The sequence below is a fragment of the Lissotriton vulgaris genome, chromosome 6 (genome assembly GCF_964263255.1).
Source record: "Lissotriton vulgaris chromosome 6, aLisVul1.2, whole genome shotgun sequence".
In the NCBI taxonomy this organism is placed as follows: domain Eukaryota; kingdom Metazoa; phylum Chordata; class Amphibia; order Caudata; family Salamandridae; genus Lissotriton; species Lissotriton vulgaris.
In genome coordinates, this window is record NC_141694.1 from 1,397,396,349 (window position 1) to 1,397,424,212 (window position 27,864).

The following is a 27,864-nucleotide window of genomic DNA, read 5'->3' on the forward strand; positions in this document are numbered from 1 at the left end:
CTTTTCTCCTTGTAATTATATCTACTGTTTGTTTTTAAGACACTTACAGTCAGTTCATTTCATGCACGTTACCTGAACAGATAGATGCCTGTTCAAGTTAGGTCTTTTTTATTTGTTGCTTCCAACTACATAATCATGTTGTTTCTTTCTAACAGGACCAAGAGAATGTCATATTTCCCCTACTAACACGCTTTCTGAGTTTCCCACTCATGTCTTCCACATCCGGCCGGCACGTGTTGCCAGTTTATGCTGCCTCCCCCATGTGATACTACTTTTCCCCATGCATTTTGTCTTGTACAGACTTCCCCTGATGGGTAGAATCCTTAGCAGGGATTCGGGTTACCCCGGACACTGCAGGGTCTCACAAGGTTTATTGTTTTTTTCCCCAGTTTTTCTCCCAGCCCCACTCTTCCCCAGCTTCCCGTCCATGTGGGAGGAAGATACTACAAAATGTCTACATCATGAACCACATGATCTCTTATATGGCCTCCTCTTTGTGGATGCATACTCCAGATAGCCTATCAGCGATCCAACATATTTACCAATGTCCTCCTGAAATGTAATCTCCCTCAACGTCAAAACACTATACCACCCAGTAAAGAGGCCCAAAATTCTTGACTATTGCAGAAAATTAGCGGGTGGTATAGTACTCCTCCATGAAACCAACATAGGCTTTAGAAAGGCCCTATTGATGAGGAAGGACTGGGATTTAGATGTTACTTGCTCCGAAGCTCATGGTAAAAAGAATGGGGTTCACACCTCTTTGTCTAGAAAGTTTGGCCTAACAGTTATTCCATCAGAACATGACTCCAATATCAGATGGCTTCTCTCTAGGTTAAACAACAGTCTATATATGATGAATATTTACGCTTCCAACATTTACAACCATGTATTGTGCCTCTTTCTCAATAAAAAAAAAATGACATCCCACAAGATACTTTTAAGTGGCTACCACTACACACAAGATGCACCATGACACACGGCCTCATCACTAAGCATGGGCGAATTTTGCGAATTCGCCGTTCGCGAATTTGCGTATTCATGAATTCGCAATTCGCAAAATCTGCGAACTCTCGCGAATTTGCAGATTTTTTCTTTTTTTTTGTGTTCGCAAGGGTTTCTGCCAGTTCGCAAGGGTTTTGTACCAGTTCGCAAACTCGAACTTACTTGTCGTGTCGCAACGGTCGCGACTATGTTGTTTCTACGTCTGGTTCATCACAGCACCCTCTGTTTCACCACTGCCACCCTCTGGTTCACCCATGCCACCCTCTGGTACATCACTGCCACCCTCTGGTTCATCACTGTAGATTATGGGGGGAAAAGCACACCTGCCCTGCTTCAACTGACATAAATTAATTTGGGGTTGATTAATGTGTCACTGAGTCTGGCACCTGCTTCCTTATCTGTAATTGCTTTCTGTTGCAGTGCAATTTTTTTTCACAGGACCTTTGTGGCCTACTTGTAGCTATTCTCTGAGCCTGCTGTGAGGGTCAGAGCAGGGTCATAGAATAGTTGCAAGTAGGCAACTGAACTCTGGAGGGGGCCCTCAGAAAGCACTACAGGGAATGGTTACTAATGATGAGGTTGAACTTTTGCACCTGCTGAGTGCTTTCAGTTTTGCAAAAATCGTTTTTCTGCAATTTCGCGGGATTCGCGGGGAGCGAATTTGCGCAAGATCGAATTCGGAAGCTGCAAATTCGTGCGAATATGCTATTTGTTTTTTTGCGGCGTGTTAGTTCGCAAGGTTTTGTGCGTTTTAGCGAGCCGCTTGTAGCGCAACGGCGCGAAGTTACCCTCACGGTCGTTCACGGGCGCGGCCATCTTGTTTGCGTGACGTATTTCTGTTTCCAGGCGCTATGTGTAATCTCGCAAAGTGTGCGGCTCGCTAGTACAAGTTCGGGTGTGATCGCGAGGAAAATCTCGCGCGAACTTACCCACGCGGTGGTGAACGGGCGCGGCCATCTTGTTTTTCATTCATTGCTATGGTTCTGGGCATGCTTTCTGTATCCTCTGTCAATATCTGCCATCCTTTGCTTGTTTGAAGTTTTTTTTGATCTATTTTACTTATTATCTATCCCTCTATTTTTCTAGCTCTATATTTTTGTGTTTTCTGCTACTTTTGGTTAATTTTAAACTACTTTTTTAAACTCTTTTCTTTTCTTCTTCCCTATTCTATTTCTTCTTTATTATTTACCTTCCTTTCTGCCCAGACCATGGTAAAGGGAGCCGGGAAGCAGCCTGAGAAGGGCAAGGGTCCCGCACCCCGTGCCCAGCTCCCGTGTGGGCGTTTGAGGGGGGAGACAGTCACAGCCCGGGAGATCTTTAGCGCAGAGGAGGTGGCTGCACTAGTGTTTTATGTCCAGCGCCGCCTCCCCAGGACCATCATGGAAGGCGGCAAGATCGCTAGCGGCTACGGGATCCGGGAACGCCGGAAGCGGTGGGAGAAGGTGTGCCGGGCCATGTACCAACACTCTCGGGTCCGGCGCACCTACAACCAGGCCACCCACCATTGGACGGATCTCCTGGACCGGGAACGTGACTTGATCGACCTGCTCGGCCTCGAGATCCCCGGGCTTGGTGAGTAGGAGTAGCTATTTCTTCACTACTCTGTTTTCTCCTGCTCTGTGTGTTATTATATTGCACATTTTTGTTTTTTACCAAGAGCAATAATGCTGCTGATTACATTGTAGGTAAATTATATTTCAAAATCTTCTGTGCATTTCAGGTGCACTGCTCTCCTTCTCAGTAGCGTTGCTACTATGCTTATTTGTTTTCGATTTTGTGTTCATTTCATTGGCCTGAGAAATGATGTATGAGTGTAGTTTAAAGAACTGCGTAATGCTAGACACTAAGGGTCAGATTTTTAATTACAGGCGCATCCCTGCAAAGTAGCAGGGATGCGCCAGTAATTGTGCGCCACGCCACCACCACCCATGGTGCGCCGTATTTACTATGCGGCGCACTATGGGCCCAAAACGTCACCGAAGCGTTACGCATCTGTGCCGTAAAGGCGGCGCATTGCGGAGTTGCGTCGCAACGTTGGCGCAGCTCCAGCAATGCTTTGGGGTGCCCTATCTCCCCAATGCTGCGTCAAGCCGTACGTCTGCTTCAAGCAGGCGCAGGGTTTGAGTCACGCATCATTGTCCTAAAAGTGACTGATTGAAATCTTGTAGATTTCCCTCAGCCACTTTTAGGATGCGTTCCTGCGCAGAAACGCCCTTCCTTGCGCCGGAACGCCCCCTGATGGCGCAGGGCTTTACAACTTGATGCATCTCCCATATAAACGCCGGGATGCTCCTTGGAGTAGCCGAGCGCTATAGAAGAAATAATTAACATAACAACATAACATATGCGTCACGTTGTTAATATACGCCGCACCATGGTGCCTCTTTTGTTCTGCCGCTGCGTCACAAAAGTCACGCAACAACGGAGCAAAAGAGCCGCAAGGGGCTTGTAAATCTGCCCCTACAGACTCAAGTCCAGTCCTTCCTTTGTACACCTGGCAATAAGAAGAAATAGTGGTGGTGGATTGATAGTTTGAGTATTTTAATGACTGGTTAATGTAGTAGGAAACTTTTTAGTGTTGTTGCTGATCTGCAATCACGATGGAGTTTGTCTGTCACTTCACGTGCTGCAGAGTTAGTTTAGTGAGTTACATAACTTTCCAAGTCGACGGTCCGCAAATCAAGCAATACTAATATCGTAGTAGACCACATGAGATAGGTCAATATATCCCGTGGAATAGTTGTCTATTTGCTATTTCGCCAAAATATTTTGTTATTGTTCTTTTGTAATGTTTGATTTGGTTGAAAACAATCATCCATGTTTTCGGGTCTTTCTTTCTTTCATGTTGTACATCAGCTCCCCCCAGGGGCAAGAGGACATTGGAGGAGGCTGCTGCTGCTGAACAAGGCCAGGATCGGTCAGGCGAGGGCTCCTTTGCTGGCCCCGGTAAGTTTTAATTTTAATATAGAGTACCTATTTTTTCCTAGCGTTCCTCATTCGATTTTTTCTAAATCGTCTTTGATCTTCTTGTAGACTGTATCTAAATTCTTATCCTGCCTCGACTATGACTCCCTGTGGTATTACTAGATTATTCTTATTAGTCTGTCTGTGTAGCTAACTAAGATTGCACATTTGGCAAAAGGTGTTAAACAAAACTCCCATTCTAGTCAGCAATAGCTCTATGCACTGAGTGCAGTCCTCTGGGATTGTCCATAATGTCTTTTAAAGTCTTCTAAATGTTTATGCTTTGACAATTACCAACAATAAAAAGGTGAATGACCACCAAGAAAGAATAAGATACTACTTTACTTTTGGTTTGGATAGGAGGACAATCCATACTACTACTGTTGCAGGGACAAATCTGCACAAACAGAACTATGGACACTAAATAGTGCATTGTTTATCAATTATAATAGGCGCAGGTAGACTTTCCACATACCTCAGTGATATCAGTCTTTGAAGAACCCCCAATCTCCTTACTGACTAGATAGTGTGGCAGAGTCATTTAGCTCCCAAATTAATCGATGATTGATCCCCAACGGTGATTATTATCCAACGCAGGACAAGAGTACGGAGTCAGAGTCCAGAAGTGTCAGAGGCACGGAGTCATGCTTGCAAATTGCAAATTGACCAAAAGCCACAGAGTCTATTTAAGTTTTAAAGATTTATCAAAAGTAAAAATATTTATTAAAATCAAGCTTGTCATAAAACATAAACGGTTGATTAAACATGGAAAAGTGCTTATAGGGATTTATTTCACACATTTATTGTGGTCGAGCCGAGCCCTCACCTGGTTTGAACTTTAATTTTTCTTTTTGGTGCTGAATCGTTGGTCCCTCCGTCGTAGTGATGGTGATTTGTTCTTAGAAGTGAAGCTTCTGTCTGTTATGAGAAAAATGGTGCGTGTTAAAAAGCAAGCATTCATCAGTTGTGCCAAAAAGTGCAGCAAGACAACACCCTTCCCTGGAAAAAGGGACATTTTTACTTTAGAGTAGACAGTCACAAATTATTAGATTGGTTTCTGTATTCACATTTCTTCATTCCTAGACAAAATACTAGTGAGTGGTGTATGTCTATGACATCTAACATTCTTAAATGTACTTTGTAGGTGGAACATCTGTTGCCGGGCCCAGCGCGGAGGTGGAGGAGGAGACTTCAGGGGAGGAGTGCCGGACAAAACTGCTGTGCGGGTTGCCACGGTAGTGGCGGGCAGTGGTAAGCTCTTACATTCCTTACTTATTGAGATTGCAGACTGCATAGTGTGCTCCCCGTGAGAAAACATAAGGTTTGTCCAGATGAGAGACATGAAGAAGAATGATTGACATATAGTTTAAATGGATGTATGCCTGGATCATGGTACTATCTGACCCTTAGATAGCATATGTGTATCTAGAGAGAGTAGACGGTCACTGGATGAACTAAGTGTTACTTTGAAGAACATGTAACACCGCACCCGCACGTCCGTCCCAGTGTAGGAAAGGCAAGGAAAAGAAGTTGTAATTTTGTCCGAATACTACCATGAATAGTAGCAGCAGTTTGTATTGCAAACACAACATAAATCCCGCTATTACGATGGCCACTCACTACCTCTGTTAATAAGTTTAGTAGAATTCGGTCATTCATGTGTGGATGTATCACTGTTCACTCAATAAAAAGCAAAGCACCTAAAGTCATCCCATATGTAAGCAAATACATACCATGTGCAGTGATAGATAATCAGATTATGTATCTTCTTCATTTTCCTTTTCTAGTATTCATTGGCACTGTAGGGTGAAAGTTAAATTAATTAAGCAGTAGCCCTTGTAACAGAGTATTCTCAGTGCCACCCATAATAGAAAAGTAAGAGCATCACCACCTGCATGTACTGGACTGGTACAGTAACGCAAGTCTGTCTCACTCCTCATGGCGGGCGTCTGTTTTTCTCGGGTGCAAGTTGACTGCGCTGGCATTATGCCGGCTTGCAGAAGTTAACGTACCAATTTTGCTAAACAAGAGAGAAGAAGAAGAATAAGACTGGTGTACTGTCATAGTCGACTCTAATGGAGTGAGTCCATAGTGCTCGTAGAATTGATTCCTTAAACTCCCACTAATGTTAGAGCAAGGATGAAGAAGTGGGAGGTTAGATAGATACTGGCCACAATAGTTATGTACTGCGCTTGCAAGTTGCTAGTTCTACTGTGACACACCTTTCTGCTGAATCATTTTGTGTTAATCTTAAAGAGCATTGGTTACAGACTATGTCTTTCTTTCTTCATATAGATGCTCCTTCCCAACCAACACGGAAGGAGCTGGCTAAAAGGGCCCGGCAACGGAGGCTGGAGGCCACTGTCGCCGAATATCGGCGGCTGGTGGCCCAGGAGGAGGAGGACACGCAGAGTACGTCAACAACATCCACGGCAAAACCTGCATCCTCCTCCGCGCTCACTGGGTCAGCCAGTCAGCGCAGCAGGTCTCCAGCGGTACGGAACCGAGGTACCGCAGCCACCCACCACCGCCGAGCAGCAAAGAAATCAGCTGCCCCCCCCCACAGCAGTTGCAAAAAATGGATGCACCGCCTTTCCCTGAGGGTTTCCTACCTCGAGCAGGAGCTCCTCAACACCAAAACCCTGCTCGAGACCCTCCACAAGGAGCATGCCGACCTGGCCCGAAAAGTCAACAGCAGCCAGCAGTAGGAGGAGACTGTCCCTTGCCCCTTTTTTAAAGACTTCTGGGGGGTGGGAATTGGGAGTTGGGTTTTCTACTTTTTTGGACTTAGTTTTCAGGGACATTCGTTGGGGTTCGGGAGGGGGGGGTGGGTTGGGTCTTGCGGGAGATTATTTATGTTAGGGATATATAAATATACTTTAAACTTTATCTTAACATACGTGTTTTTTACTGCTTTTGAGACTGGTGGGTGGGGGTTTAACAGTCCTGAAACATAAGTGGCATCTTCATTCAAGTTGTGTAAGTACTAATGGCCCAAATGTTTTCAAAACTAAGTGCCTCTCACAGAGTAAGTGAATCCAATAGTCCTAGGACCGTCAGTCTCTCGTCTCTCCTAATACTCCATTATACTACCTCCCCCCAAACGCTTATCTTACCTGTAATTTGTGTTTGGAAATAGGGCTAGGCACAGGGCTGGCTGCACGTGAAATGACGATTAAGGTTGGCAATCCTGGGGTGATGAAATGTCATCATTGCGGAGGTACTTGTGGTGTTATACAGTGGCAGTTGCAGCATCTGAAAAAAAAGAAAATGAAACCTTGTTTGTCCTTACCGTAGCATTAGAACGGTACGATAGAGAATATAGCAGGTGACAGTACACTAGAACAGTGCCACAATGTAGCCTAACAAATGGTAAAGTATTGAAAGTATAACTAGTACTTGTGTTGAATTTCTTTGACATTGGCTACTACTACAAGAAATAGTACTGAAGGTGAAGGACACAGCAGCATAATAATTTGCCACGTCTAGGAGGAGGATGTTCTTGATGACCAATCAAGTTGATGGCGCACATGAAAATCTGCTTTCATTTGCCAATAGTGACTCAGTGTCAAGCTGAGTGAGAATTAAATATATCCTCGGATTCCTTCACCAGCATGTTGCTATGACCTTATCCTCCCCAGCAAGTGTGTGGAATTATTGCTGTCATTTAGTCACACATCAATCAAAACCACACAGCCCGGGGGAAGAGGGTTAGGGTTTGGAAAATGGATGGGAATAGGGGTTTTTGGGAAAGTTTTGTTGAGAGAAGAAAAAAAAAGCACAGCATGGACAAACAAGAATTGAAGATAAACAAATCTTTGGGTACAAAGCTAACCATAAATCTTTTAAGTGACATAAAGGAAGTGCATGCACTACTGCATGCATGGTTACTGAAAAGTAAGTAGTACTTTCGACAACCGTGAATGAAAGAATGCGACAGTACAGGGCTGCAGTAATAATTATGCGTTTTCACTTGCCTATCTCTGCACTCAGAGAAACACTTCGTACATTAAAGTAGGTTTGAAAAATAGCAGAAGTAAAACCTATACAATGGCTGTAGGGATGAATTTAGAAGCAGAGATCAAAGAAATGCAGAGTCACACTCATAGAAAATCACAGCAATAACATTACTTAAAAGATAATTAGAAAAGAACGGATACTGTATCTGTATGTTGTTGTAGTTGTCCTGTTGAATTTGGGAAGTTGTAAGATGCATCCAACCATTCCTCTTATTAGCGGGACTCCTCCATTCCATCTGACGCTCCGTCCATCAATGTTGGTGACCAGAAGACACCCTGTCCACTGCCTGCCTGGCGGATGCTGAATTGCGGCTTGCTAATGTGAAACCTGACTTCATCCTTTTCCCATTGCACAGGCTGAAAACCGGCCTGTAATTATTGATGGAAAAACAGGAAGTGATATTAGAACCCCACTGACAAATAAATATAAGGTATGTACGCTGTGTAGTGCAAAAAATCACACTTTGAGTTTCCTAATAGACAGTACAATATTTTTGAAAGTGCGTACTCTGTCTGAGTCTCCTTTTGAAGGATAAATAAGTATGGGCGAATTAATTTAGCGGATCTTTCCCCTCAAGCTAGGTGTATTGTAAACTGTGTTTTAGAAAAAAATTAGACCTTCCCAGCAGTGCTCCCAGACCCTTACTAAACCCAGTCGCAAAAATGTAGAAGACCCCCAATCAGATCTCGAAAAACGAGGCCTAGTAGAAAATGATGACAAAACGTACTTTGAAAGTAAAGTAGGCCCAAATCCCCCTTACCCACCGTGGATTGTATTCAAACCACTTGCAAGCAAGCAAAAGTATCCATACCCAGCATCGCTCCAAGACTCGCAACCCCCCCCACAAACAGCCCCCCGCCCAAACACATGCAATACAATACTGCTAACCCTAACGAGCCCTAAGTTAAGAATAGTGGCAAACGCTTTCTTTAACTAGGCCAAATCCCCCCTTTCCCACCATGGATTTTCTTCAAACCACTTGCAACCAAAATTACACATTCCCAAGAGTGCTCTAAGACCCCAGAACTCAGTTGCAAAAATCTAGAACACCCCGAAACATATGCAATCCTGCTGCTAGTGCTAACCCTAACGAGCCGAGCCCTAAGTTACTGTGCCAAAACGCTTTTCAGCATGGATTTTCTCCAAACCACTTTTATCGGGTATTAGACCTTCCCAGCAATGCCCCAAGACCCGCCAACCCACCCGCAAAAAAGCACAACACCCCGAAATAGGCAAAAAGCAAAAATGGAAAATCTTACAATATTTTTCGGCCTTCTTTCAATTCTGTCCAAACGCGCTGTGCAGCTAGGTCATAACTCCACTTTTCCACCATGGATGCCCTGAAAAACAAATGCAATCCACATTAGACTGTGCCAGCAGTGCTCCCAGACCCCAAAACCCACCCACAAACACCCGGAACCCCCCCAAACAGCACCTCAAAGACAAGCAAGTCAGCAAAAACGCAAACAAAATGTCGCCTCCGATTTTGTCCAAACCACTTTTATCCGGTATTAGACCTTCCCAGCAATGGCCCCAGAGCTGCCAACCAAGGCAGAAACAAGTAGAAGACCCCCGAACAGCCGAAAAGCAAAACTACAAAAATGGGGACTTAGTAATTTTCAGGCAAATTTCCAACATCACTCTGCGCGCGCTCTGCAGCTAGGCCCTAACTCCCCTTTGCCACCATGGATTTTCTTCAAACCACTTGCAATCAAAAGTATTCATACTCAGCGTTGCTCCAAGACCCCAAAACCCACCCACAAACACCAGGAAGCCCCCCAAACAGGCTCCAGAAAACATGATAGTGAGCAAAAAGGCAAAAACCTTTTCAACTCTGATTTTCTCCAAACCACTTTTATCCGGTATTAGACCTTCCCAGCAATGCCCCAAGACCCGCCAACCCACCCACAAAAAAGCACAACACCCCCAAACAGGCAAAAAGCAAAAATGGAAAATCTCATACTTACAATATTTTTCGGCCTTCTTTCAATTCTGTCCAAACGCGCTGTGCAGCTAGGTCATAACTCCACTTTTCCACCATGGATGTCCTGAAAAACAAATGCAATCCACATTAAACTGTGCCAGCAGTGCTCCCAGACCCCAAAACCCACCCACAAACACCCGGAACCCCCCCAAACAGCACCCCAAAGACAAGAAAGTCAGCAAAAACGCAAAAAAAAATTTGCCTCAGATTTTGTGGAAATCACTTTTATCCGGTATTAGACCTTCCCAGCAATGGCCCCAGGGACGCCAACCCAGGCGGAAACAAGTAGAAGACCCTCAAACAGCCAAAAAGCAAAACTACAAAAATGGGGACTTAGTAATTTTCAGGCAAATTTCCAACATCACTACGCGCGCGCTCTGCAGCTAGGCCCTAACTCCCCTTTGCCACCATGGATTTTCTTCAAACCACTTGCAATCAAAAGTATCAATACCCAGCATTGCTCCAAGACCCCAGAACCCACCCACAAACACCAGGAAGCCCCCAAAACAGGCTCCCGAAAACGCTAAAGTGAGCGAAATGTCAGAAAATGCAAAAACTTTTTCCTCATGGATTTTCTCCAAACCACTTTTATCCAGTATTAGACCTTCCCAGCAATGGCCCCAGACCCGCCAACCCAGGCAGAAACAAGTAGAAGACCCCCAAACAGCCAAAAAGCAAAACTACAAAAATGGGGACTTTGAAATTTTCAGGCAAATGTCCAAAATCACACCGCGCGTGCTCTGCAGCTAGGCCCTAACTCCCCTTTGCCACCATGGATTTGCTTCAAACCTCTTGCAATCAAAAGTATCCATACCCAGCAGTGCTCCCAGACCCCAAAACCCACCCACAAACACCCGGAACCCCCCACACAGGCCCCCGAAAACATGATAGTGAGCAAAAAGGCAAAAACTTTTTCAACCCTGATTTTCTCCAAACCACTTTTATCCGGTATTAGACCTTCCCAGCAATGCCCCAAGACCCGCCAACCCACCCACAAAAAAGCACAACACCCCCAAACAGGCAAAAAGCAAAAATGGAAAATCTCATACTTACAATATTTTTCGGCCTTCTTTCAATTCTGTCCAAACGCGCTGTGCAGCTACGCCATAACTCCACTTTTCCACCATGGATGTCCTGAAAAACAAATGCAATCCACATTAGACTGTGCCAGCACTGCTCTCAGACACCAAAACCCACCCACAAACACCCGGAACCCCCACAAACAGCACCCCAAAGACAAGCAAGTCAGCAAAAACGCAAAAAAAATTTCGCCTGAGATTTTGTCGAAACCACTTTTATCCGGTATTAGACCTTCCCAGCAATGGCCCCAGAGACGCCAACCCAGGCGGAAACAAGTAGAAGACCCCCAAACAGCCAAAAAGCAAAACTACAAAAATGGGGACTTTGAAATTTTCAGGCAAATTTCCAACATCACTCTGTGCGCGTTCTGCAGCTAGGCCCTAACTCCCCTTTGCCACCATGGATTTTCTTCAAACCACTTGCAATCAAAAGTATCCATACCCAGCGTTGCTCCAAGACCCCAAAACCCACCCACAAACACCAGGAACACCCCCAAACATGCCCCCAAAAACATGATAGTGAGCAAAAAGGCAAAATCTTTTTCAACTCTAATTTTCTCCAAACCACTTTTATCTGGTATTAGACCTTCCCAGCAATGGCCCCAGACCCGCCAACCCAGGCGGAAACAAGTAGAAGACCTCCAAACAGCCAAAAAGCAAAACTACAAAAATGGGGACTTTGAAATTTTCAGGCAAATTTCCAAAATCACTCCGTGCACGCTCTGCAGCTAGGCCCTATCTCCCCTTTGCCACCATGGATTTGCTTCAAACCTCTTGCAATCAAAAGTATCCATACCCAGCAGTGCTCCCAGACCCCAAAACCGACCCACAAACACCCGGAACCCCCCAAACAGGCCCCCGAAAACATGATAGTGAGCAAAAAGGCAAAAACTTTTTCAACTCTGATTTTCTCCAAACCACTTTTATCCGGTATTAGACCTTCCCAGCAATGCCCCAAGACCTGCCAACCCACCCGCAAAAAAGCACAACACCCCCAAACAGGCAAAAAGCAAAAATGGAAAATCTCAAACGTACAATATTTTTCGGCCTTCTTTCAATTCTGTCCAAACGCGCTGTGCAGCTAGGTCATAACTCCACTTTTCCACCATGGATGTCCTGGAAAACAAATGCAATCAACATTAGACTGTGCCAGCAGTGCTCCCAGACCCCAAAACCCACCCACAACAACCTAAAAGCCCGCCAAACAGCACCCCAAAGACAGGCAAGTGATCAAAAGCGCAAAATCTTTTTCTGCTCCGATTTTCTCCAAACCACTTTTATCCGGTATTAGACCTTCCCAGCAATGGCCCCAGACCCGTCAACTCACCCGCAAAGAAGTAGAACACCCCCACAAGTGCAGAGTCTTTCTTCATTGGGCATAATCCAGCCCTCTGCTTTGAGGGAAATAGGAGTCTGGAGGAGGATGATAGAGGAGCATGTTCTTGTGAACTTGTGAACCTGAGGAATGCAGACTGTGGCACCTTCAAATCAATAAGCAAATAAGTGAAGGCAGTTCTGCTGATGGGCTTGTTTTTGTGATTAGATTTTTAAAGTTTTTTTTATATAGATTTTGCAAAACAAAGAAAGACAGACACACAGGAATAAAAGTGAATAAGGACGAAAAAGAAAGTTATTGATTCATTGGCTCATTTTCAGGGCTCGGTGTCAGGGAAGAAGAGTTTGTCCTCATACTCTGCAAATTCAGGCGGGAGTAGGTCACCTAACAGAGAAGAACTTCCCTCATCTAAGTTGGTGTCCTCCTCGTCTTCTTCCTGCGTGTATTCTTGTATTTTGCAATCTGGTGGTATGAGGTGCTGATTCATCTTGATCATTGTTAACCTCTCCACATTTTTGGGCGAGAGGCAGGTCCTTTTTTCAAGTTACAATGCCACCAGTAGCACTGAAAACACGTTCAGAAGACACGCTTGCGAGTGGGCAAGACAAGTAATTTATAGACATGTGGGAGATCTCTGGCCACAATTCTTTTTTCCCATGCCAATACGCCAAAGGGTCATCATGAACATAGACCTCTGTTGAGTCATTCAGATAGTCCTGCACCATCGACTCAAGGTTCTCCACGGTTCCTCCACTTTGCTTACTTTTTGCTGGGACCTTTTGAGAAGCAAACCCAAGCTGAGTTAGCCAATCCTCTTCTTCACACAATGTTACTGTTGTGTCTGGTGCAGATGATCCGGTTGCTGGTGTCTTTAACGGCTGAGAGGGAAAACCACTCACTTCTGCCACAGCCACAGATGCAGAAGTGGATTCTTTTGACTCCGGATGGCCTGCTGATGCTGATGTACTGCCTTTTCCTTCAATTTCCTGCCATTCTCTTTCAAACCGAGTGGCTGACACAGCTAGCCAACGTTTGTACTTTGTAACTTCTGCTTCATCAAAAGGAAAGAACACTCTGCCTGCCAATGCCTTTTTGTACCTTGGATCCAGAATAGTAGCACTGTTCTGTATGGATCTTTTGAAGACGTTCATCGCAAACAAGGCGCTCTAATAATTTCTCCGCACAATCAAAAGCTTCTTGCTTTTTTTCATCTTTTTGAAACGTAGAAGACACCGCCTTCAGTTGGTGCTCTAGCATGCGCAACAATGGGATAGCTTTTCCCAAATTACAGTCCTCCCTGCTGACTGCACGCGTGAAGACCTCAAAAGGACGAAGCATGTCTGTCAGGCTTTGAATTAGCTTCCATTGATCCGCATGTATCCTCAGGTCCTTCATAGCTGCACCCTGTGTAAAGAAATACTGACCGACAACCGCACACTGCTCAAACAGACGCTCAAGCATGTAGAAAGTTGAGTTCCAACGTGTTGCCACCTCCTGGATGAGTGCTTTTACTGGCAGTTTACGTTCATGTAGCAGGCCCCTCAGATGCTTCCGGGCCTTAAAAGAATGGTTGAAATGTGTGCACATTTTTCGGCAGGTGGTCAGTAACTCGCACACTGGACTTTCTTCACTCAAGAATTTTTTAACAACCAGGTTTATACAGTGCGCCAAACACGGCACTCTGAAATAGTTACCCATATCCATGGCCTTAACTACATTGGCGCCATTATCCGTGGAAACATAACCAATCTTGCGTTTTAGTGGGGGCAGCCATTGAAAGACCTTTGTTTTAAACTCCTGCAAAATGTTTTCTCCTGTATGACTTTTCTCCATGCCAAACATGGCTAGAGTTGCATGTTTCCGAGCAGCTTTAAAAACGTTGTCCGGGTCAACACCTGCCCTTAGCTTTGCTGTAACCCCTGAAAAAGAGACCCAGTGTGCAGTGATGCACATGTAATCAACGCCTTGGCAACTGGTCCACATGTCTGTTGTCAGATGTATAGTGTGAACAGCACTCTTCTGCAAAGCTGCCCCAATCACCTCCAGCACATCTTCACTTAGTGCTGGGACCGCACCTCTGGCAAAATAGAACCGGCTAGGAACCTTCCATTTAGGGCAGAGCGTTGCCACTAATTCAAGAAAACCAACCCCTTCCACAAAAGAAAAAAGGAGAAGGTCCAGCGCTAGCATTTTAGCCAGCTTAGTGTTATACAGACGCGTCATTGGGGGGTTGCGTTCAAATGGTGCATCTGAAAACAACATGCTTCTAATGGTGGGCTGGACCATGATTTTACGGGATGATGATGACTTCTTCAACCCAGTTACGCTCGGTGATGTTGATGAACTTTTTCGCATTGGTGTCTCACTCTCTCCCACACTCTTAGCGTGGCTCATATATCTTGCAGGGGGTGTGCTGCTGACAGGGGTACTTGGTGTAACTGAAGGAATGTTTGACGATTCTTCCTCCTCGTCATCATCAGATGAAACATCAACGGATACAGTTTGTTGACTTGCAATTCGGGCTTCCTGGATCTCCTTTAGGTGCACACGCCATTTGACAGTGTGCTGTCTCTCAAGAGGACCTCTCTGGCCTCCGGTACCATAGTTGGTACCAAGCTTACCACGACTAACTCCAAGCTTACAAATGGTACAAATGGCTATGTTTTCCCTTGTTGTGCTAACACTAAAGAAGTCTCTAACTGCGGACTTCAGATGTCTGTGGGGGCGGAGGAGGCGATACTGGGAATGCTAATGCCAGATAAAGTGGAGGATGTGTGTTGCCGAACTTTACTACTTTGTGCACTTGCATCACCACTAATTGAGGAAATGGAGGTCGAGGTGGATGGAGGTCCCTTCTGGCGAGAAAATATGGAAGCGGTAGGTGGTGGTGTACTAGTTAACTGCATTGGTGGTGGTCCCATTCCCACCTCGCCAACATCACGCTCAGCAGCATTTCGGGCTAGGGTCAAAATGTCTGTTTGCTGCATGCCCGCTGAGCCTGGAGTGACGTTTATGATGACTGTGTCGTCGTCGTGAGAGACTTCATCCGCAGGAGTATACGCCACTTCTTCTTCAGCGTCATCATCACACTCCATAAGTACGAGAGTTTCTGGGACCTTCCTTTTACGCTGAGCTACCTTTGTCAGATCATGGTGTGCCTCACTCTCAGACGGCTGTGGTAGTTCCCAATTTAGATCCATATCATCAGAAGGAAGGGGGCTTGAAGAAGATGTAGACACCATCCTTGATCTTTTCCTTGCTAGGGATCTGGAAGACAATGAATCATCAGGAGGAGTGGCTTCCTCAAATGATACCTCGGCTTGAATGTCGATTTCCTGATGTGCCCATACTTCGGGAGGAACAACTATTGTGGGCACTTGTGCCGCTCCATGCACCTCTGCTTGCGCATCTCCTTGCGCTGCCTCTCCTTCCACATGTACTTGGGCTTGTACTTGCACATGTGGTTGTTGTTGCGGCTGTGGTTGTTGAACACTCATCAGATGAGTTACAAGAACCTGTGTTGATTGAGGGATGCTGCTACTTTCTTGCGATGAGCCAACATCACTGGTCGATGGTGATTGAACAACTATACTGGCTGCCTCTAAAGCACTCAAGGGCTTGGACTTAAGTTTGCGTGGTGGTGGCACTGAGCCCAATGTAGCGGGGGTGCTGCTCCCAGCTTGGTCCCCAGCAGACCCCACTGCTGCTGCAGGCGTACTTTTTTTTTCCCCAAAAAATGTGGCGGGGGCACACCAGTCTCCTTGGTAAGTGGCGCCACTTGCTTCTTCTGCTCCTTACTGGCAACTTTCTTGCTAGAGGAGCTACTGGGAACTTTTTTGGGGCCATCTTCTTCAGATGTCAGAACAGCAGGCCGCAGTTGCACGAGCTGCAGAGTTGTCTTGTCTGTGGCCACACGTGACGTCGCGTGACGTTATGCTGCGCACACCGCTGCAGGACTTCTTCCTGGCACTGGTGGTTCCCTTGTGCACCTAAAAGCAATGGAAGACAGAGGAACATCCAGTTATACACCCCAAAAAGTTGAAAAACACATAAAAATCACCACAATCCCATGCCATCCATGCCCTCAATGATGTTTAAATTCAAGACACCCTACAGAAAGACTAGGCCCATGCACTACTCACTACCCCTGGGCATAATGGATGAAAGCTAGGCAAAATGGGTGCAGGCCTGAGAACACTGCCTGCCTTCAAAATGGCCCCTTGCCCCCCAGCACATGGCCAGGCCCTGCCTGTACCAGCACTCAAAATGGCCCCCACCCACATGGACAGGCCCCATCAACACCCCAAAAAATCGAAAAACACACAAAAATCACCACAATCCAATGCAATCCATGCCCTCCATGATGTTTAGATTAAAGAGACCCCACAGAAAGACTCAGTCCATGCACCACTGGGTACCCCTGGGCAAAATGCCCCAACAGCAGCCAAAAAAATCGAAAAACACACAAAAATCAGCACAATCCCATGCCATCCATGCCCTCAATGATGTTTAAATTCAAGACACCCACAGAAAGACTAGACCCATGCACCACTCACTACCCCTGGGCATAATGGATGAAAGCTAGGCAAAATGGGTGCAGGCCTGAGAACACTACCTGCCTTCAAAATGGCCCCTTGCCCCCCAGCACATGGCCAGGCCCTGCCTGTACCAGCACTCAAAATGGCCCCCACCCACATGGACAGGCCCCATCAACACCCCAAAAAATCGAAAAACACACAAAAATCACCACAATCCAATGCCATCCATGCCCTCCATGATGTTTACATTAAAGAGACTCCACAGAAAGACTCAGTCCATGCACCACTGGGTACTCCTGGGCAAAAGGCCCCAACAGCAGCCAAAAAAATCGAAAAACACACAAAAATCAGCACAATCCCATGACATCCGTGCCCTAAATCATGGTTAAATTCAAGACACCCCACAGAAAGACTAGGCCCATGCACCACTCCCTACCCCTGGGCATAATGGATGAAAGCTAGGCAAAATAGGTGCAGGCCTGAGAACACTGCCTGCTTTCAAAATGGCCCGTTGCCCCCCAGCACATGGCCAGGCCCCATCAACACCCCAAAAAATCGAAAAACACACAAAAATCACCACAATCCAATGCCATCCATGCCCTCCATGATATTTACATTAAAGAGACCCCACAGAAAGACTCAGTCCATGCACCACTGGGTACCCCTGGGCAAAAGGCCCCAACAGCGGCCCAAAAAATCGAAAAACACACAAAAATCAGCACAATCCATTGCCATCCATGCTGTAAATCATGTTTAAATTCAACAAAACAGTTGTATCATGCACCCATAACTAACCCTGGTCCTACTGGATACTGTGGCTACCCACAATATATTTTATTTAATGTTCTGAAAAAGTTCCAAAATTGTAGTTGCAGCAACTGTAATGCCCCAAACAAACTTACTTGTGAAATTTGATTTCTAATCCAAATATCCAGCAGCATCCACAAAAAGTAATCCTTCCAGGTCAAGATCCAAATGAAAGTGACCAGCACATGAAGAAAGCACTGGGAGGAGCCTGCTGGACAGGAACAGGAAGTTGGAGACTGTGGGGCACTTCCTTCCCCCCCCCCAAAATGGACTCCTTGCAAAAAAAAGTGCAGGCAAATGTCAACCTGAGGAGTTATTCTGATAAAAATCATTATTTTCAGAAGGTTTATGCTGCTTGCTGGTGGATTTCTTGGATTTCTTGTGCAGAATTGCAAATTTTGCAATTTCGCGAGTGCGAGATTGTTGCTGCCCGCCGCATCTACGTGTTCGCAGTTGCAAACTCTCGCGATGCGTGCTGTGCAAGGTGGCAAGCCGCGATGACGTAATCACGGTCGCCAATCTCCCGCGGGATCCCGCAGCAAGATCCAAAATGGCGCAGCACACGCAAAATATGGAGAAAAACAACTCTGCAAACGCTGAATGACGGTAAGTGAACGCCGCGTGCCGCAATATTGTATCACCAAGCAAAAAAATCCGCTGCATGCGGATTTGCGAATCTTCGGCAAATTCGCGAGAGTTCGCGGATTGCGAATTTGCCAAAAATCCGCAAATTCCGCGAGCGGAACGGATTTTACGCCCATGCTTACTCATCACCAGCCAATTTGACTATGGAAATGTTCTCTATGTAGGAATCCTTGCACACCTTCTACAGAGACTTCAGACCATACAGAACACCACCAAACCCATATCACACCCCATCTCAAGAAACTCCACTAGCTCCCTGTACAGAAGAGATGCAGATTCAAGCTGCTGACCCACGCACACAAGGCTCTACACAACCAAGGACCCGCCTATATTAACCGCCGCCTGAACTTCCACCAACCGTCGAGAAGACTATGCTCCGCCTCCCTTTCACTTGCCCATACTCCCCGCATATACCGAAGCAGAAGTGAAGGACATGCCTCCTCCCACATCACAGACCTGGAACAGCCTCCCCTTGCACCTCCGGACCATCAACCCACTTCTGTAATTCTGAATGGCTCTCAAGACCTGGCTCTTCGAATATTCCTCTGGGGCCAGCAAGTGCCTGGATACCTGGTAGGGTGATTAGCCGCCCTTTACAAATCCTGATTGATTGATGAGTCAAAATTTATTCTGGGGTTAATTTTAACCTGCCAATGGATCTAATTTTGGATAGACACTCTGCCTTCAATTTCAGAACCCCCACGCCCAACAAGCAGAGGATCAACTTGTTCTGTTTGCACCAACTCCTATTTGCATGGAGATTACATAATCCAAAGGGTTATGACTTTACCTTCTTTTTGCCTCCCCTCTCATGATTCTCTTGCATAGATTATCTCTTGATAACTGTCTCACTTCTTAAAATCACTTTTGACGCAAAGATCCACCCCATTCTCATCTCGGACTGCACCATAATCTGCCTATCCATTCTGAACCAGCCGGACAAAAGGGAAAACCAAGTGTGGTGGTTAAATTCAGTCATCTTGAATAACAAGACAAACGTGGAAAGGCTAAGGAAAGAAACAGAATTTTTTTTCAGAGACAACAAAAATTCTGTCTGTTCCCCTGTGATACTTTGGGTCACATTTAAGTGTGTCATGAGAGGTCAAATCATTAGACATAAGGCAAAAAAAAGTGTGCCATCAAAGAATCCTTACAGTCCCTAGGCGCTGAAATCAAAAGAAAGGAAGAAGCCGTCAGAAACTCTAGTAATAAGTCCATACTGAAGGACATTAAGCAACTAAAGTACACATATAATACCATTGTCAGTAAAAGAGCTTATCTTTTTGTTCAGCTCCAAAAGTGAAAACATCTTCTTTTTCATAATAGAGCGGGTAAAGCTGTTGCCAATACACTCAAATTCAAGAATATAAATAACCAAATTACACATATCAGGACTCAGGATGGCTCTCCAAAAGTTCAAATCGAGGGGATACTTAAGGTGTTTAGAGATTTTCCCAAAATCTCTACACCCCTCACAATATATAGGATAAAACTAAGTGTCTGAAGTTTCTAAAATCCGTGCCTATTGCTTCGGTTTCTGACCTAGCTAGAGTACCTAAATGAACTTTGTACATCTGATGAGATTATCAAAGCAATAAAATCAATCCACTCTGGGAAGGCTCCACGTCCCAACGTTTTTCCCATCAGCTTTTATAAAACATTAATCCACACGGTCTTTAAACACCTTAAAAACTCTCTGGGCCTCTTTGCGGTCATCGGCAAGGTGACTGGAATGGCCTCCAAGGGTAAAAACCACTTGGAGGCAAAATAAATTCACCCAATTTCATTATTAAACAAGGAAGCAAAAATCTTTGCCAAAATCCTTGTCAAAATATTGGAGTTTTCCATCCCTAAGCTGATGTATAGTTCCCAAACGGGGTTCGTCGAGGGGAAACTTGCTAGAGATAACATATGCACATTTTGCCATATCTTCGAAAAAACCCACCTTTCCTCAACACCAATAATACAAATCCCTATTGACGCCGAAAAGGTCTTCGACAAAGTCTCCTGCCCTTTTCACCACGCAGTCCTTGAATCTCATAATCTCGGGAACTCTTTCATCGACATGGTTATGGTCCTATATGTTTACCCCAAAGCTAATACTAGAGTAAACAGCACCATTTCTACCTCTTTTAGCCTTCACCCAGGCATGAGACAGAGTTGGCCTCTCTCTCCTCTTTCTACTCACCATTGATCCTTTACTTACACTACTCAATTCATCTTGTGGTATAAAAGGTTTCTGATTCGGCTCCAAATCTGATAAAACCACAGCATATGCAGATGTCATACTTATTTTTACTGAGGACATTGAGAAAGTGATACCAAGCATCACCAACATTATTCAGTGGTTCTCTCCAGTATCTGGGTGTACCTTAAACAAGGACAAAACCGAGGTCTTTCTTCTGAACCAGCTATGCTTCTTCTCACATTCAGGCAACTCTAAACTTATGTGGCAGCCTAAATTCCTTAAATATCTCGGGATTTGGTTTTGCGAAGATTTAGCTGAAACACTATAATACGAAGAATCCCAGACTATTTCCAAAGTTAAAGACTTCTCTCCTCCTGGTCGCCTAAATATATTGCATGGACGGTGTAGGCTTCAAACACTCAAGATGATGAAAACTCTTAATTGTGAATTTTTGATCTGCAATATTGTTGATTAAACGGTCTTCCTCCTTTTTTCAGTATATTGACAGATTAACCGCAAAATGTTTGTGGAGAGATAAAATAGCAAGGATCTTGTATAAGTCCCTTATTAAAAGCATTGCTCATGGGGGCTGCAGGCTCCCAAATTCAAGCCTTTATCAATCAGCCTTACTAGCAGCACAGGGCAGTTTCTGGCTTGTCCCAAATTAGCTGAACCCCCTACGATGGGAATAGATAGAACATGCCCTTTGCTCTCCCTTTAGACTATCTTACATATCCACAATGTCAAAGTTTAAAGTCCCGCAGTCTCAGATTATATTCGCAGATACTGTGGATGTACTGAATCCCCTAGACAACCACATGCCGGAATCTTTCCACAATTCTAGGCTAGCCACACTGTGGTAAAATCCCAAAACAAAGGTGGATATCGATGTGAATTTTCCCCACACATGGGCATCCAAGGTGATAAGACAAATCAGAGTTTTATACTATGATAACATTAGTCCACTGCCTTTCTCACGTCTAGCACAATTGTATGACCTCCTAATCATTTTGAATCAGACATTTCTGACTATATTTCAGTGGATGATAGAAAAACTATCTTTGTGCAATAAAATATCTCCCTCTCTTCTCCAATCAAAATTATTTACAATGAATTTACTACATTGGACTCCAGCTAGACTACATAATCTAAAATTGCAGGAGAAGGGCTCCTGTTGAAACTGTAACAAGGAGTCAGGCTCATATCAACATATGCACTTCCAGTCTCCTCTATTTGATAATTACTGGTCCCAAATTCAGAACAATCTCTCAGACCAATCTAAAACCAATCTGAACCGTAAAGCCATTGACATGGTTCTGCTTGACCTCCTTCTGGTGATCGCTGTGAAGGTCATCTTGTCAGAATGGAACTCTTTTAAACATCTCTCGTTCCACACCTGGTGGATTTAGGCACTTTTCTGAGAGGGGCTCATGGCTCTCAATCCAGCCGCCAGACTTATCCCCGATTTCGATTGATGTCTGGTGATCCCTAGATAAGTACATAGAGCTAGAGAAGATCACGCCCATGCACCTACCAGTACCAAACTAGAAATTCTGGATACAGTCTCATGCCCTGTACTCAGAGATCCCACTACCCTTTCACCCCTTGCCCCCTTACCTCCCACTGCCCTCTCCTTTTTCCCTGCTTCATTCTCTAATGCTTTGTGATAATCTCACACAATAGCTTAGACACCCTACTAGCATACAACACAGATTTTACATTGTACTTTGTCTTGTTTTACAGTTTCATTTAGATTCATTTCACCATAGTTACAGCTGTAGTACTTTCATCAATTATAGTTTATTCACCCGTACATCTTATGGTTACTTGGGTTGAACATCCTCTGTATATATCGTAAGGCTTCTGCGATACTAGACTTATTGTATGTTTTATTAAAATACCTATAAAATATTTGGAACATTAAAAAAAAAATCCTAATTTTATCCAAGACAGGTTGTTTCGATAATATTCTTCCTTGCGGTATCTTGAAAAAGAACAAGAAAAACAACTAATGTCCCAATACTTTTTTTAGATGAAGAAATCTAGACATACCACCAAGCTAGGAAAGTCTAGTGACATTTAAAAATGATAAACCAATCAGTTAAGAGCGTGAACTACAAATAAGCAATCCAATTGTAAAGGCAAAACCTCATTGAAGAACAACAAGGATTGTTTCCTTTATCACTCTTCTATCATGGAGTAATTTAGTTGCAAAAGCATGTGTAAAGATGTATCTTTGAACTGCTGTTTTTAGGTCTGGCTACAGACCCCTTTAGCTGTTTGCCAGCTTTTATGTCAACAACCCAAACCAATACAATCACAGTTCGAGTTTTAGGTTAACCCCCTTGAACTATTGGATAGTTTTGAGCCCATTTCCTCCATTGCCTCAAAGAAATGTTAATCTCGTTTTGTCTCAGTCCAAAAGTGTATTTCCCCTTCACCGTTATGGTGCATGTGAGTAGGGATGGGTTGTAACATTTAGCTTTATTCAATAGGGTCTTTTTCTTGTTCTTGTCCCTAGTGGCTACTATGGGGAAAGAAATAAATTAAAGGACTTGAACAGAATGATCAGTAGGAGCAAGATTACGTTATTTTACTGCCAATGAAGTTGTGTAGGAATGAAGATTTTTACTATTTGTCCAAAACAAAACTTTGAATTTGGCAATAAAAGAAGTTATTTTCGAAGAAAACACTTGAAATTAATGTTTTAATACCTGCTGTATTTAATTTAAAATAGAATAAAAGAACAAAAATGTTGATACTTTTTTAGGGAAAATATCCATTTATGATGTTACTTTTAAATATATAAGTAGCACAACAAAAATTTGTGTGGTTATGTTGTTCTGACTTTTTCTTCAGTCACCTCAGTTGTATCATAGTGATAACTTTGTTTAATGCCCAATTCGCTGGTGATGGGTGTTCCATAAAGTAGTCTGGAAGTTACAAAGAATGACAACTGTGAATCCCTAAAGGAAAACGGGATGCTTTTCAAAACTAAAAATGAAAAGTTTTCTTTTCAATTTTTGAGTGGGCAGTGGTCCCTGGGATCACTGCTTGGTCTGAAAAAATATTGGCGCCCCCCTTTCACAAAGGTGAAAGAGTCCCTTGGGATCACTTCCTGTTTGCGAATGGTTTATCACCTGTGAATGTTTTGCAACTGCATTCCCGGCTGCAAAACATTCATTATATCAGTGCGACTTACCATTAGGAAGGGACTCCCTTTACACGCCCCTATCTTTTTAATGAATTTGGCCCCAGGAGATGAGTTCCCAGGGCTAATAAGCCTTGAGGAGGGCAGAGGCAAGCTGCCCACTTCCCTTTTAAATAACATGAGGACACTGAGGATGGGGTCTCCTGGAGGTATGAAGGCTTGGGGAGGGGGCCTTGCAGCCTCCCTCCATTTTTTAGTTTAAATCAGCCCCATGGTATGGGGTGTACGGGACCTACCAAGGCTCCTACAGTGGGAAAAGCTGCCCGCCTCCTATTAATATATATGTTTTGGCTCCAAGAGATGGAGTTTCCTGGGTCACTATTGGCTTGGGGAGAAGGCTGAGAGCCCCCCTCAACATATTTGGTTTGGCCCAGAGGGATGGGATCCCTGGGGTCCCTTCTGGCTCAGGAGGGGGCCATGTGGCCCTTTCCTCTTTACAAATACTGTTTGACCCCAGGGAATGGGGTCGCTGGGGCCTGAAGGGGCTTGGGGAGGGGTCCCATGCCCCCCATTATCCTCCACTCACAAGGGTCCTCCACTCTTGCCCACCCCAAAATTAACTAAACCACAGATTCAGTATGGCATGATTACATCTAACAACTCTTTGACAAAACAGAAGAAGTAACGTCAACAGCATCATGAGTTAGCACTATCCCATTCTAAAAAAACATCCTGTATTTTTGTGTCACTGTCATCCGGTGATGTTTGAACCAAATATGCAACATTTGAACAATGACAATTCACAAATTCACAAATGAATAAGACTAAGCCCAGCAATGGAACTACAATGGAAAGACTTGCAACAGTTAGATGCACTTGGAAATAAATTCAAAACACATGCACTCTGTAAAAATCCATTACTTCAGGTTGTCTGTGCTTCTGCAGCGCCTGTGGAGAGAAGAGATGCACAGGGTAACCTGATGGGATGTGTTGAATGCACTGTCAGCCTAGTGATTTAAAAGGGCAATTGTATCAAGTGTACGCCCTTTTGGATTATAAGACCCTGAGCAAGAAGGTGGCAACCAGGTTCCAACCACACCTCAATGCTCTGATACACGAAGACCAAAAAAACTTCATCCTGAAACGCAATACCTCGCCTAATATACTGCAACTGCACTGTATTCTTGATGAAACATCTGAGACACAGTACCCAGAAGCATTGCACTTCTCCATGGCCTTTGACACACAGCACTGGGACTACTTGTAAGCAGTTATGCATGGATAGCTTTAGGTGAGGGGTGGAGTATGTGGGTTCTCATGGGCAGACACTTTTGAGGTCTATTGCGGTGCGTGGCAGGGGTGCCCCCTCATCAACATGCTCTTTGCGCTGGTGATGAAGTCAATGGCGAGTTTGCTGCAGAAGGAGGGTTGTGGGAGGGGGATCCCACTGCATGACCAGGAGCAATTGGTCTCGAATTATGAAGATGGCATGCACATTTTTTTGAGAGACGTTGGTGTGAGCATTCCATGGAGAGTGTCTCCCTTCGAGGATTTCGGCCAAGTTTCTGACATGCAAACGAACTGGCAAAAATCATGCTCCTTCCCTGTGTCTCTTGGATTGGTGGAGCCACCAGCATCAGTGTGGGACATTAGGCTCCGGTGGGAACCAACAGTGCTGAAATACCTGGGGTCAAAATAAACCACAGTGACATCAGAGAGGGCAACCTTGAAAGGGTGCTGCGTGTCCTCCAAGGTAGTTTTGAATTTTGGAGGATGCTGAAAACTCTAAATATGGCCCGCAAAGTATTAACCAAGATGGTCTTGCTGCCCAGAGTTCTTTACTACTTTTCCAATTTGCCCATCTGAATATCAAAGTCATGGTTTCAATCCATTAGTGGCCTACTTATGTAACTGATCTGGGAAAGCACACCTATGTGTCCCATGTGTCACTATGCACTCTCTAAAGGTTGCCCTCTAAAGGAGGTCCGGGGGTTCCTGACTTTGAGCTGTACTGCTCTGCAGGTGCACTGCAGTGGATTTCTCACTGGCTGGCGGGACTCACTCTTGCTGAGCTGGGGGAGTTTGATTCTGTGTGCAAAGCGAGCAGGGGTACTGGCCACGCTTCTGTGGGTCAAATTTGCTCCTTTTCACCGGATGCGGTTCCTAAGGATTGCCCTCTGATGGTGTGGGGAGACGGTCACAGTGTGTGACCAGCCTCACTCTATTTGCCAACGATTCTGTTGGTGGGGTTCTCTATCTAAAGAGGAGGTTATTTCAAGTCTCAGTGACTGAATACCTGGATGGAGGCAAGCATGGAGACTCTTGGGAACTGCTTTTCTGAGGACTTTTTCCACGTGACGGAGGAGCTGAAGTCAGACATTGGTGTACCAGGCACCAGTTTTTAACATACAGGGCCCTGATGCTGGCTGTGTAACAGCTGTATGGGGTGTTGGAACTGGAACCCCTGTACATGAGATACTGCAGACTGTGTTGGCATTTGGTCTAGGGGGCCACATGATCTCCTGGCTGTACAGAAGTGCACTCTCCAAGGGGGTAGATGACTTGCTGTGTTTGCGGGACAGATGGGAAACATTGCTCATTAGGGCTTTCACTGGTAAAGAGTGTGACCAAACCCTAGAATGCTCATACAAGTACACAAGGAACATGAGATTTAAATTTGCACAATGTAATTATCTGTGTTGTTCGTACCTTGTGCCACACAGACTGAATGTCATGTTACATATAATGGACTTGGGGTCTCCTAGGTGCTCTCTGGTTGATGCAGACTTCTTCTGTATCGTGTGGAGCTGCCCAATAATTGAACGCTTTTGAATGCAGGCCACAAGAGACCTGGAACATTCTCTAGGCCTTCAACAGCTTTATATGGCCAGTGGAAACTTCCTGCAGCTGTATAAAAGATGGCCAGAGAAAAAAGCAGAACAAACTATAGAATGCACAGCCCCATAACAATCAAGAATCAAATGGGATGGCCATTGACTTCTCAATTAACATCCGTGCCACATTGGTCTACCGCAGGGTCTGCTACAAATAAGCAATCCTCCTTCACCCTCAGGCACCATCATTGTGAATGCCTCCCTGCTGAATCATCATTCAGAATCAATTAATTCTGTTAGTACCTTGCACTATCTGGCATTTTTGTTCTGATAGTTTGCTTTATTGCTGGTGCTGAAAGGTACTGGCATTGAATTTATTTCTGATTCTGCATACCCTGGTCAGAATTTGAAGGAGCTGGGACAATCACTTTTCTCTGCTTTTAGGAACACCATCACCCTGAGTTCTATTTGAATTCTGGTGACACTTGTGTTTCCAATCCAACTTTTCACACAGATGTGACAAGCAGTGTTTCTTCTCATCGTTTCAACATTCACATTCATCCCATCACTGTTCATTATCCCTCTTCCACCTCCTTGTATTTGAATTGCACCATTTCCCCTATTCATTCCACACTAAACAAAAGTTATATTTTAACTGATTTGATTCCGGGATCCTAACGGAAATTACATTTATCTGAGCAGTAATCAACTTGTGTTTAATCTTTTTCTGCCTTGCATCAAATTATTCACTACAATACATTGCAAGCTTTAGAGTTTCATCTTTACTCTGTCTGCTAGCTCAATTCACTCTGCTGTATATGATTACTAAGCTCAGTTTCCAAACCCATGAAAAAAAAAAAAAAAAAAAACACTAACTCCACCTTTTTCAGACTGATCGACTCTGCTGTCTTTCTTAAAAATCTGCATGAGCCTCTCGTAAAAGGAATGCACTAACTCTTTCGGTCCTGCAAGGATCTAAAATGTTTACCTAATTTATATCCTTTTCAGACACTCCTGTCTGTAGATGCTCAATTCCTGTCTGTAGTTGTTAGCTACTTCCTCAGAAGAAGCATTATTAGGAGCAACCCTACCTGGTTCTTCATTTGGCCATGCAACCACTGCCTTATAGTCGACCTACAAATCACTAGAAACCACAATCTCAAATCATGAATTCAAATCAGTCCACAGCACCTGTGATTTGTTTGTTAACCTGCCTTATAGTCGACCTACAAATCACTAGAAACCACAATCTCAAATCATGAATTCAAATCAGTCCACAGCACCTGTGATTTGTTTGTTAACCTGTGGACCCC